Source organism: Pistacia vera, unplaced genomic scaffold, assembly GCF_008641045.1.
Source record: "Pistacia vera cultivar Batoury unplaced genomic scaffold, PisVer_v2 Contig491, whole genome shotgun sequence".
NCBI classification, from domain to species: domain Eukaryota; kingdom Viridiplantae; phylum Streptophyta; class Magnoliopsida; order Sapindales; family Anacardiaceae; genus Pistacia; species Pistacia vera.
In genome coordinates, this window is record NW_022196325.1 from 104,900 (window position 1) to 115,164 (window position 10,265).

Consider the following 10,265-nt stretch of genomic DNA (forward strand, 5'->3'; position numbering starts at 1 on the left):
GAAGTCTCTGAAAATCCCCGTCAGCAGTTGACCGTGACCAAGACGCTTCGATATGGCCGTTTCCGGCCATATTGATGGCCGAAAACGGCCATATCAGGCCAGATCTGGTCGGAAATGGCCAGATCTATTCTGGCCATTTCCGGCCAGATCCCTGGCCATTATTGGCTAGATCTGGACGAGATCTGACTGTTAACAGCCATGGACCTGGCCGTTAGCGGCCAGGTCTATTCCTGCCAGAATAGATCTAGCTGCTAACGTCCAGATCTGGCCGTTAGCGGCCAGATCCATCGATCTAGCCTAAAATGGCCAGAATAGATTTGGCTATTTCCGCATTTGGCCATTTCCGGCCAGATCTGGCCTGATATGGCTGTTTTCGGCCATCAATATGGCCGGAAACGACCATAGCGAAGCCTCCCGGAGTCTCCCACCGAATCTCGTTCTCTTTTAGGGACTCCTGTGATTTTTTGATGGCGGCCCATGGTGGTTGGCTTGCTGTCGGCGGTGGTGGCTGGGTGGCAGTAGTGGTGGTGGCTGGGTGGCAGTGGTGGTTTGTAAATTATTTTAAATATAAGGACATTATTGTCCAAAATTTTAATTAAACAAGGGTAAAATTGAAATAGGATATTAAATGAAATTTGTTTTAAAATAGGGGTATTATTGTCCAAAATTTTTATTAATAAGGGATAAAATTGTAACAAAAAAAGATAACCCGGGTAATCTCAGAATACTTAAGAAAATGGAGTTAATCAGATTACCTCCGATATTACCAATAGTAATCACTATTGGTATTTAAAGATTACCGGTATCTTATATTACTTGACAACCAAACATGGTAATTAAGTAATATAAGATGACATTACCCCAATAATCCCATATAAACCCCCAACCAAACGCCCCCTTAATTAAATGGAGAGTATCAAACAATAATGAATAAGCTGGGCAAAAACTGGCCTTGGTAATTTTTGAAGTACCTAAATTTAAAGTAGAAGGAAATTAAAGAGTTGGGAACTCACCGGCAAACGTCGAAGAGGAGGATTACGCCACTCGTTAATTTGGATGGATGTATTTTTATGGTGAAGCAGCGAGCGAGATTCCGATGGCATGTTTGTTAATACTATTTCTTTCAAGGTGGTAACACTTTGCAACCACCCTTGAATTGATGCCTCTATTGGTAAATTTCTTTTATTTCGAGTAGTGATAATTATTCTGGTACCATGAGATGATGAGGAGCAAAGAGCGAATTGGAGAGATTGAGAAACTTGGCGCGCCTCGATATCATCAATGACAATAAGATAGCCTGGTATCTTCTAAGAGTTGAGTAAGCTTAAACATTACTTCTTTAAGCTTAAACATTACTTCTTCATCTGAAATTGTTACTTCCAGGAAGAACCCATCTGGATGAATTTGATTTAGTATGTCTACGAACACATCTCTAGATTTGAGCACACCAGAAGCATGAACCCAAGCGCGCTGGGTGAAATGTTGCTTCACATCAACTCTATTGTATACACTTCTTGCCAAAGTTGTTTTGCCGGAGCCTCCCTCACCAACCACTCCTATGACTTGAGCAGACTGACCTCCATCATTGCCATGGGTTTCCGGGATTAACCGAGCTAGCAACTCCTCTGTTTGTTGTTCAACACCAACAACATCTGTTTCATCCTTCAAACAAAAATCAGAAATTCTTTGCCAGGCTCTATAATTTTCAATGTTGGTTTGAAATGAGTAGCCAAAATCGCCTTCATTTTCAATTTGACAGCATAAGCCCTTGACCTCATTTTCCAATTCTTTCATCTCACCTGTGGAAGGCTGCTTGAAAATTTTGTCTCCATCACTCTGCAAACTTCCTCTCGCTTTCTTCAATTTTTTTCTCCTTTTCTGCAATTTTTCTCTATCACTCTGCAAACTTTCTCTCGCTCTCTGCCATTGTTCTCTCCTTTTCTGAAATTCGTTCATCATTCTGTGGGTGCTCTCAATCTCGGTTATCTGTCTGAGAGTTTCGACTGTGTTTCTGTCATTTTCGACTGTCTTTCTGTCATTTTCGACTGTCTTTATGCAATTTTCGACTCTTTTTCTGCAATTCTTCACACTCCCCCTTTGCAATTGCAACTCTTTACTCTCTCTAAGCAGCTCTTCAGTCTCTCCCAGCAACTCTTCCCTCTCTTTCAGAAACTCTTCCCTCTCTGTCTCAAATCGGCGCAAGTTATCCATACCATAAAAAAACAATGAACTGCTTCGTTGGCACAATTTTCTTCTCATTTTCTTCAATTCCCTCCTCGTAAGCCAGGTGTCAATGCAATCCTTTGCGGAATAAACCGCTTGCAGAAGCCGGGCCATCTTCTGCTCACTCGTTGAATGACCCTGGAGGAAGACTTGATTGTCTTCTGCGTCTGTGATCAGAAATTCCTTCAACAAACGACGGAGGTGTTTTCCAATCATGGTTTGAACTCTCGTTGAATCAATTTTCGATTTTTCAATTAAACTAGAAATAATAATTCCAGCATCCATGGATAAAAATATTTGTTTAAAGGAAAGAAAGAAGTATTTGTTCAAGTGTTTCTGCTCTTCCTTTCTTGTATTTTCTTTAATGAGAAAGAAAGCTACATCTGAATTTTGTATTTTGAAAATTAGTTTTATTTATGAGTAATGTTATATTTATACCACTTTTTTACACCATTTTCATTACATCATGATGTAACATATGCCACAACCACACAAATTCTATTATAATATTAAAAATTCAAAATAATTAAAAATTTGGAAGAATCACCATGCAATTACTTCATCAATGAGTTTTTTTCTATTTTTCAAATTTTTATTACATGCAAGTGAGCTGTAATAATTTATTTTAATTTTTATACTCCTTAACCAATAATTTTAGTGTTTTTAGGGCATGGATATCTAACCTTCGCTCTCTTGAACCATCCTACATTGTCTCTCTCGTCGAATTTGACAATTAAACCTTTAATATTCTCACACGAGATACTCGTCAAAACTAATTACGATTCAATACAACTAGCTATTGCATTAATTTTCACAGGAAAAATCAAAGCCCCATTTAAACTATCTTCAGCAATATTCTCCTTAATTGAGCTGTTGATATTCATTGAAGACACACCAATTATTGCCTGCACAGAAGTTTTGTGCCATTGGGTGTACCATTGATTCACTATAAAGTTTTCAATCATTGTTGATGAGATATTCTGCTGTAGAAAATTGAATGGATGCCTTGAAAACCCATAGGGGGAAGGATAATTCACTGCAATGTAGTATCAAGGTGAAAATTGAACCATCGACAATGCATGATGCATATCAAGCTAATAATTCAACTCGTGGAAATGAATTTTAGTATGTAGGTTCTTTAGTAACGGCCAAAGGACTACCCACCTAGCCCTATCCTGATAAATCCAGTTCAAATAGAGATGTTGCAGCTTTTCTGTACAACTTACACGATATAATACGTCGCTTAGGTGAGTGTGCTTCAAATCTAGAGGACTTGAGAAAGAATAAATTAAGAGCCGTTGAGTTAATTTAAGAGAAAAACAATACAATTTCAGACCCGAAAATACATCATTACTCGACCCGTAACTCATGTATAACTAATTAAAAAAAACCAAAACTTTTAAGTGAAAAGGAAGAAATTCTAACTCCGTCTGTTTCCCTCACTTGTGCTTACTTTAATATATTTTCAAAAAATAAAAAAATAAAAAAATAAATCTCCTTCACTGCTTTTATTTGCTTTACATATATTTTAGTTGGTATGATTTTTAATATATATATTTTTTTGATTAACCTTTTATTATATTTTAGTTTCAAGAAGAAATAAAAAGACTATCTTACCCTCTTTTAATTAACGACTTTGTACGGCGTTTAGGCTGAGGGTGGGGAATTGATTCTTTCCCTTTTTTTTTTCCTTTTTTTAATTATAAGACCCGGATCCTGGCCCGGGAAAGCTCCTGGGTCTTACCATTTTTAATTCCATTTGGCGCAGAAGAGAGAACCCAGTTCTTTAAACTTAGACCGCCACAGTGACGACTCAAATTCAATCCTGTAGAGTTGATTGAATCCTCTGTTCTTTCTTCAATCTCATCAGGTGCTTATTCGATCTGTTTTTTGTTTTTATATTGAATTTGATTCAATTTCTATATCTTCTTGTTCAATTTAAATAAAAGATTCTTCTTCTTTATGCTTATGTTAAAATTAATTGCGGAAATTTCCCTTTAGGGTTTTCATCAGGAATTTTGGCTCAATTTTGCTGAATAAATGAAGGGTAGGCTTTGATTTTGTACTCTTTTTTGTTCATAGCAGGTTTGGTGATTCAATTTCTATATCTTCTTGTTCAATTTTAATTAAAGTTTCTTTTTCTTTATGTTTATGTTAAAATTGATTGCCATAATCTCACTTCAGGTTTTTGACCAGGAATTGTCGCTCAATATTGCTTAATAAATGAAGGGTAGGCTTTGATCTTGTACACTTTTTTTGTTTGTGGCAGGTTTGGTGATGTTAATGTAATTATAATGGCACTTGGGTTGGTTTATAATCTGCAAAACATGTGGCCATTTTCTTTATTAAAATTTGATGATTTGAGAGCTTTTGATGAGTTGGTAGGCCGACTTTCGATACTGGAACATACGAAAAAGTTTGTTTTTGCGATTAAAGATCCTGAATCGAAATCGGTGGTGTATATACTTTGTGCCCAGATTTTATCTGAGAGATCAGCATTAGATGCTGAGTGTCTTATTAGGGAAGTGCAACCTGATGCCGTTGTAGCTCAAGTGAGTGTTAGGGATGAAGAGATTGAATTAGGAGATAGTGGTGATGAATCAGTTCCTACTTCTTTGTTTGGAGTGCTTAAACGATGTTTTGTTGATAAGATCAATAGGGAAGTGTATGAGAATGTGGCTGGAAACTTGGTTTTGAGGGAGATTTTTGGGATTAGTTTTCATGGTTCTTTCTTGGCTGCCAAGAGGGCTGCAAAGGAGGTTGGTTCATCGTTTATGGTGCTGGAATCTTCGATGGTTAGAGACCCTGTTGCAGATAGCTCTTCTAGGGAAGTGGATTCAGGGAAGAATAAGGTTCAAGGTTTAGTTAATAGTTTGGTTCCACAGAAAGTGGGTTCGGTTGCGTCATCAAGTTCGAGGAGGTTTTACCTTACTAATGATGTTGAATCACAAATGGTGAGGTTGTTATCTTCAAATATTGATTTGTTAGGGTTGAAATTGAGGTCTTCTAGTTCTAATTTCGACTCAGGGTCAAAGGAAGTTCAGTTGAGACCCAATTATGCAATTCCGGCATTTGCACAATCCGTTTATCCTTTACTCTTGGATTTGCATGATAAATTTGTTAATCTCTGATAGGAATCCACTCCAATAACTCAACAATTTTGGGCTGGGCCATGGGTCTTTCATGGGCTTGGGTAGAACTTTCATTAGAAAACCGGCTTACCAAGGGAGGGTGTCCAAGCCTTTATAACCGACATGCCCACCCTTTTCCCTTTCAATGTGGGATCCTAACATTCCACCACGCTTCCGCAACCGACGTCCACGTCGGCCTCTTTACCCCTTGGGTGACTACGTGGATCCCTTTCCCTCGGGCCTCCATGCCCTTTCTCAGGGTAGCAACCTGGGCCCAAGGTCAGCCTGCCACAGCTCAGCCTGTCACGCGTACGTTGCCAAATAGGCGTAGAATCATGCTCTGATACCAATTGATAAGAACCCACTCCAATAACTCAACAATTTGGGCTAGGCCATAGGTCTTTCATGGACTTGGGTAGAACTTTCCTTGGAAAACCGACTTTCCAAGGGAGGGTGCCCAAACCTTTATAAACCACATGCCCACCCCTTTCCCTTTCAATGTGGGATCCTAACATTCTACCACGCTTCCGCAATCGAAGTCCACGTCGGCCTCTTTACCCTTGTCAGCCTCTTTACCCGTTGGGTGACACGCGGATCCCCTTTCCCAAACCCTTTCCAATAACTCAACAATTTGGGTTGGGCCATGGGTCTTTCATGGGCTTGGGTAGAACTCTCCCTGGAAAACCGGCTTGCCAAGGGAGGGTGCCTAAGCCTTTATAACCCACATGCCCACCCCTTTCCCTTTCAATGTGGGATCCTAACATTCCACTACGTTTTCGCAATCGACGTCCACGTCGGCCTCTTTACCCCTTGGGTGACTACGCAGATCCTCTTTCCCTTGGGGCTCCATGCACTTTTTCGGGGTAGCAGCCCGAGCCCAAGGTCAACCTGCCACGCAGGCGCTGCCACATAGGCGCAGGATCATGCTCTGATACCAATTGATAGGAACCCACTCCAATAATTCAACAATTTGGGTTGGGTCATGGGTCTTTCATGGGCTTGGGTAGAACTCTCCTTGGAAAATTGGCTTGCCAAGGGAGGGTGCCCAAGCCTTTATAACCCCACATGCCCACCCCTTTCCCTTTCAATGTGGGATTCTAACATTCCACCACGCTTCCGCAACCGACGTCGACGTCGGCCTTTTTACCCCCGTCGGCCTTTTTACCCCTTGGGTGACTACGCGGATCCTCTTTCTCTCGAGCCTCCATGCCTTTTTTCAGGGTAGCAGCCCGGGCCCAAGGTTAGCATGCCACTGGTCAGCCTGCCATGCAGGCGCTGCCACATAGGCGCAGGATCATGCTCTGATACCAATTGATAGGAATCCACTCCAATAACTCAACAATTTTGGGCTGGGCCATGGGTCTTTCATGGGCTTGGGTAGAACTTTCATTGGAAAACCGGTTTGCCAAGGGAGGGTGCCCAAGCCTTTATAACCCACATGCCTACCCTTTTCCCTTTCAATGTGGGATCCTAACATTCTCACATTAATTACAAGGGCTCTTGCCCTTGCACAAAAGATGCTCTTTGATGTGAATAGTGGGGAAGTTGTGGATTCTCATGTTATTTCTGAAGTTTACACCTTTCGAATTGCAGTTTAGGGGCTGAGAATTGCTCTTAACAATGCTGGTCGGCTACCCATCAATAAATTGAGGGATTCCAACTCATCTAAAATCGATTTTTCTGAGCTTCCAGTTGAAGATAAGTCACATGCACTCCTTGCGCAGTCTCTTCAGAGTCAAGCTAAGAAGTTCAAGACTATGGTGGCAGTGGTTGATGCTAGTTGCTTAGCTGGGCTTAGGAAACATTGGAACACTCCTGTTCCTGATAAGGTCAAAGATTTGATTGGAGAGCCAGTGACAAACTGCGAAGATGATGGGGAAACTTCAAATCACATGGATAGGAAGCGTTTATTATCTAATAAACCTGTTGTGGCTGTGGGTGCTGGAGCAACAGCTGCTTTAGGAGCTTCCTCTCTCTCTAAAGTTCTTCCAGCATCAACCTTCATGAAGGTTGTAACGTTTAAAACTCCTGTTTCACTTAAGCTTTTTCTGACCCAAACTCAGAAGGCAATGGCAATAGCTCTTGGCAAGACTAAAGTAGTAGCCAGGATTTGGGACTTCTGGATCAAATACAACATCTGCCTTGAAGGCAGCAGCATCTGCTGAGAAAACCGGACAGTTGCCCAGAGTGTCATAGCCTCAGTTGAGAAGACCAGTTTTTCAGCCATGAGAACAGCATCTATGAAATATGGAAAAAGGCGGGTAAAACCAATGGCTCCTACCGTGGGCAACTATGGGGGTGTGTTGCAACTTGTGCAGGGTTGCTTGTATATGGGATGGGATTGAATGTGTTGCTGAATCATTACCCGCAGCTCCTTCGATTGCCAGTTTGGGGGTGGAATTCAATATCGACATGAGGCATCTCAGGAAGTGAAGCAGACAGCACCAGGATTCAAAATCTATAGAAGCACTGATGTACAGGTTGAAGAAAGTATAGATTAATAAAGAAAACTCAATTATTCTCTTGTTAACGCATAGTAACATAGATTGTTACTAGTTAATGATTTTAAAAAGTTGCCTGAATTGAAAATAAGAGATTCATGTACATATCGAGTCTAGGCACGGTTGGTGTATCATCATGGCTGCTTACATGTTGATCATAGAGGACAGTATTCATAGTATTTTTTTTGGTGCACCAATCCGTACTCCTGTCTCTATGCTATATATAGATACCATTCTAGTTATTCTTAATCTGCCTCTCTCCAATATTTTGATCTTTCTAAATAGTCATAAATAGGCGTGTCATCATATTGATTCGATTCGACTTTTTATGATAAGAAACCAGGAAGTGTTTACCAATTGTGGGGTGAGTTCAGTTTTTTCTTGATCCATAATTTTATTTAAACTGCATTTATGTATCAAGCTGTAGTTATAGTACCTTTTCCTGATGTGATCAATCTGTTATAAATTAACAACTGAGTTTTGATATGTTCAAAGCTCTTGAAGCCCAGAAAAGTAACCAGAATTGGTACTCTTTGCCCAGTTTTATTTCATTAGTAATACATATTCAGGATCAGGATTATAAGATTCTTTACAGGATTATTGACGATGTTGTTGAATTGTCATGAATATATGTATATATTTTTTTCCGCTGAATTTAATTTAAAGAATCGTGTAACTTAATCTCAGACATATGGAAGTAAAAATGTAGAATAACCCAGATAGAAGTGTTGTTTGTTGATGTTGTCTTGCTTGAAAACTTTCACAAGTGTATTATTGTTGAATATTGGATGGCAATCAATGTTCTGAAAACTAGACCGGACAATGAGCCGTTCAAGGGTCCGGTTTCCGGTTTGATCGGTCGGTTGGACCGTAATTTGTAAAATTACATGTTAGTCCCTAAAGGTTTGAAATTCTTCAAAAACACCCCTATAATACTCCCTTAAGGTTTGAAATCTATCTAAAACACCCCTGTCGCGCCAAGATTCTGGTGAGTGGTGGCGGCAGCAACGATCGGCGGCCAATCGAAGCTGGAATCTTGGGGCTTTTGATGTGTAGGTGCCGGCGACTCTGATAGTGGTGTTAGGGAGTTCCATCGGCATCGGAATTCGCCGGAATCAACAAAAGAAATCTGACGTCACGTAAACTTTAAGTGGACGGCGATCGACGAAGGCTGGATGATGGCGACTGAAAATGGATGGGTTTGGTCGTGGAGATGCCGTCCGTCGAATGGGAGTGTTTTCTCCGTCGAAAGATGCCGGAATCCGACGGGGTTTAGCTGCGATTGGACCGCGATTTGACGCTATTTTGGCGGTCCAACCGCGGTCCAATCCGGTTTAAATCAAACTAGCGGTTTTTTATATATACCAGACCGGATTTGCTGTCGGTTGCCTGTCGAACCGGTCCGATCGGGCGGTCCGGTCCGGTTTTCAGAACATTGATGGCAATTATTAATATTAGAAAAGTATCATTATTAGTATGTTCATTGATCAAATGAAATATTTAACTAGCTAGGTATGTGGTAGTCGAATTCTATATGCTTTTGACAGCTGATAAAATTGTTGCTTAAAATATTCATAATTATGTGTTATGATACATGTCACATAGGCCAACAACTTCAAAATAGGAAAAGAATGAGCAATGGCCTATTTATAAGTTAGATATGAAGTCGGTTTTCGCATGGTGAGTCGTAAGAAGAAGTGTATGTTAATCAACCTGCCAACTATGTAAGGCAAGGCCTAGTGAACAAAATCAATAAATAAATATTGTACAGACTCAAACAAGTACTAAGATCTTGGTATAGTCATATAAATGCTTATTTTTCTAAAGAAGGCTTTCACAAATGTTGATGCAACTAGTCTTTTGGTTTGGCCAATAACGAAAAATAGTTGTTATTGTAAAACTCAGTTGAAATAACGACTATTTGTCCTTCTAAGTAGGCCTAGTTCATGCAGCAGAATGGACTTCAATTAGCCAAAGCACTTACATGTTAAAAACCATTAAAGTGAGGATTTAAATGAATAATGTTATATACAGCAATAACCATTAGATGTTAAATTAAATTATTGAGTTCAACTAGAACTCTTGGGTATATTATTTAAGAAGTCTTGAGTTCGATCCATCTGGATTGTTAATAGATGTGGTCATTGAAAAGATTTATTCGGTTGTCAATTTTAAGGCATTGAGGGATTAGTTGAGGTGTTCACAAATTGACTCAGTCTCCGGTCACAAAAAAAAAAAAAAAAACTATCGATTTGTTTTTTTTTTTTTTTAATTAAAGTTTCCTTCATGGCCCAAACATTGTACATATTTCATAATTTTATAGTAGTTTAATACAAAATAAATCAATAATTTATGAAAATTTATGAAAAGAGATTGTGTGTGTAACATTCTTCTTCCAAAACCTTATTCA

The 10,265-nt window shown here is 39.7% G+C and overlaps 1 pseudogene; it reads left to right on the forward strand.

The window, feature by feature from the left end:
• The first annotated feature begins 3,953 nt into the window (after positions 1-3,953).
• Positions 3,954-8,172, forward strand: LOC116105035 (annotated as a pseudogene).
• The last annotated feature ends 2,093 nt before the right edge of the window (positions 8,173-10,265 follow it).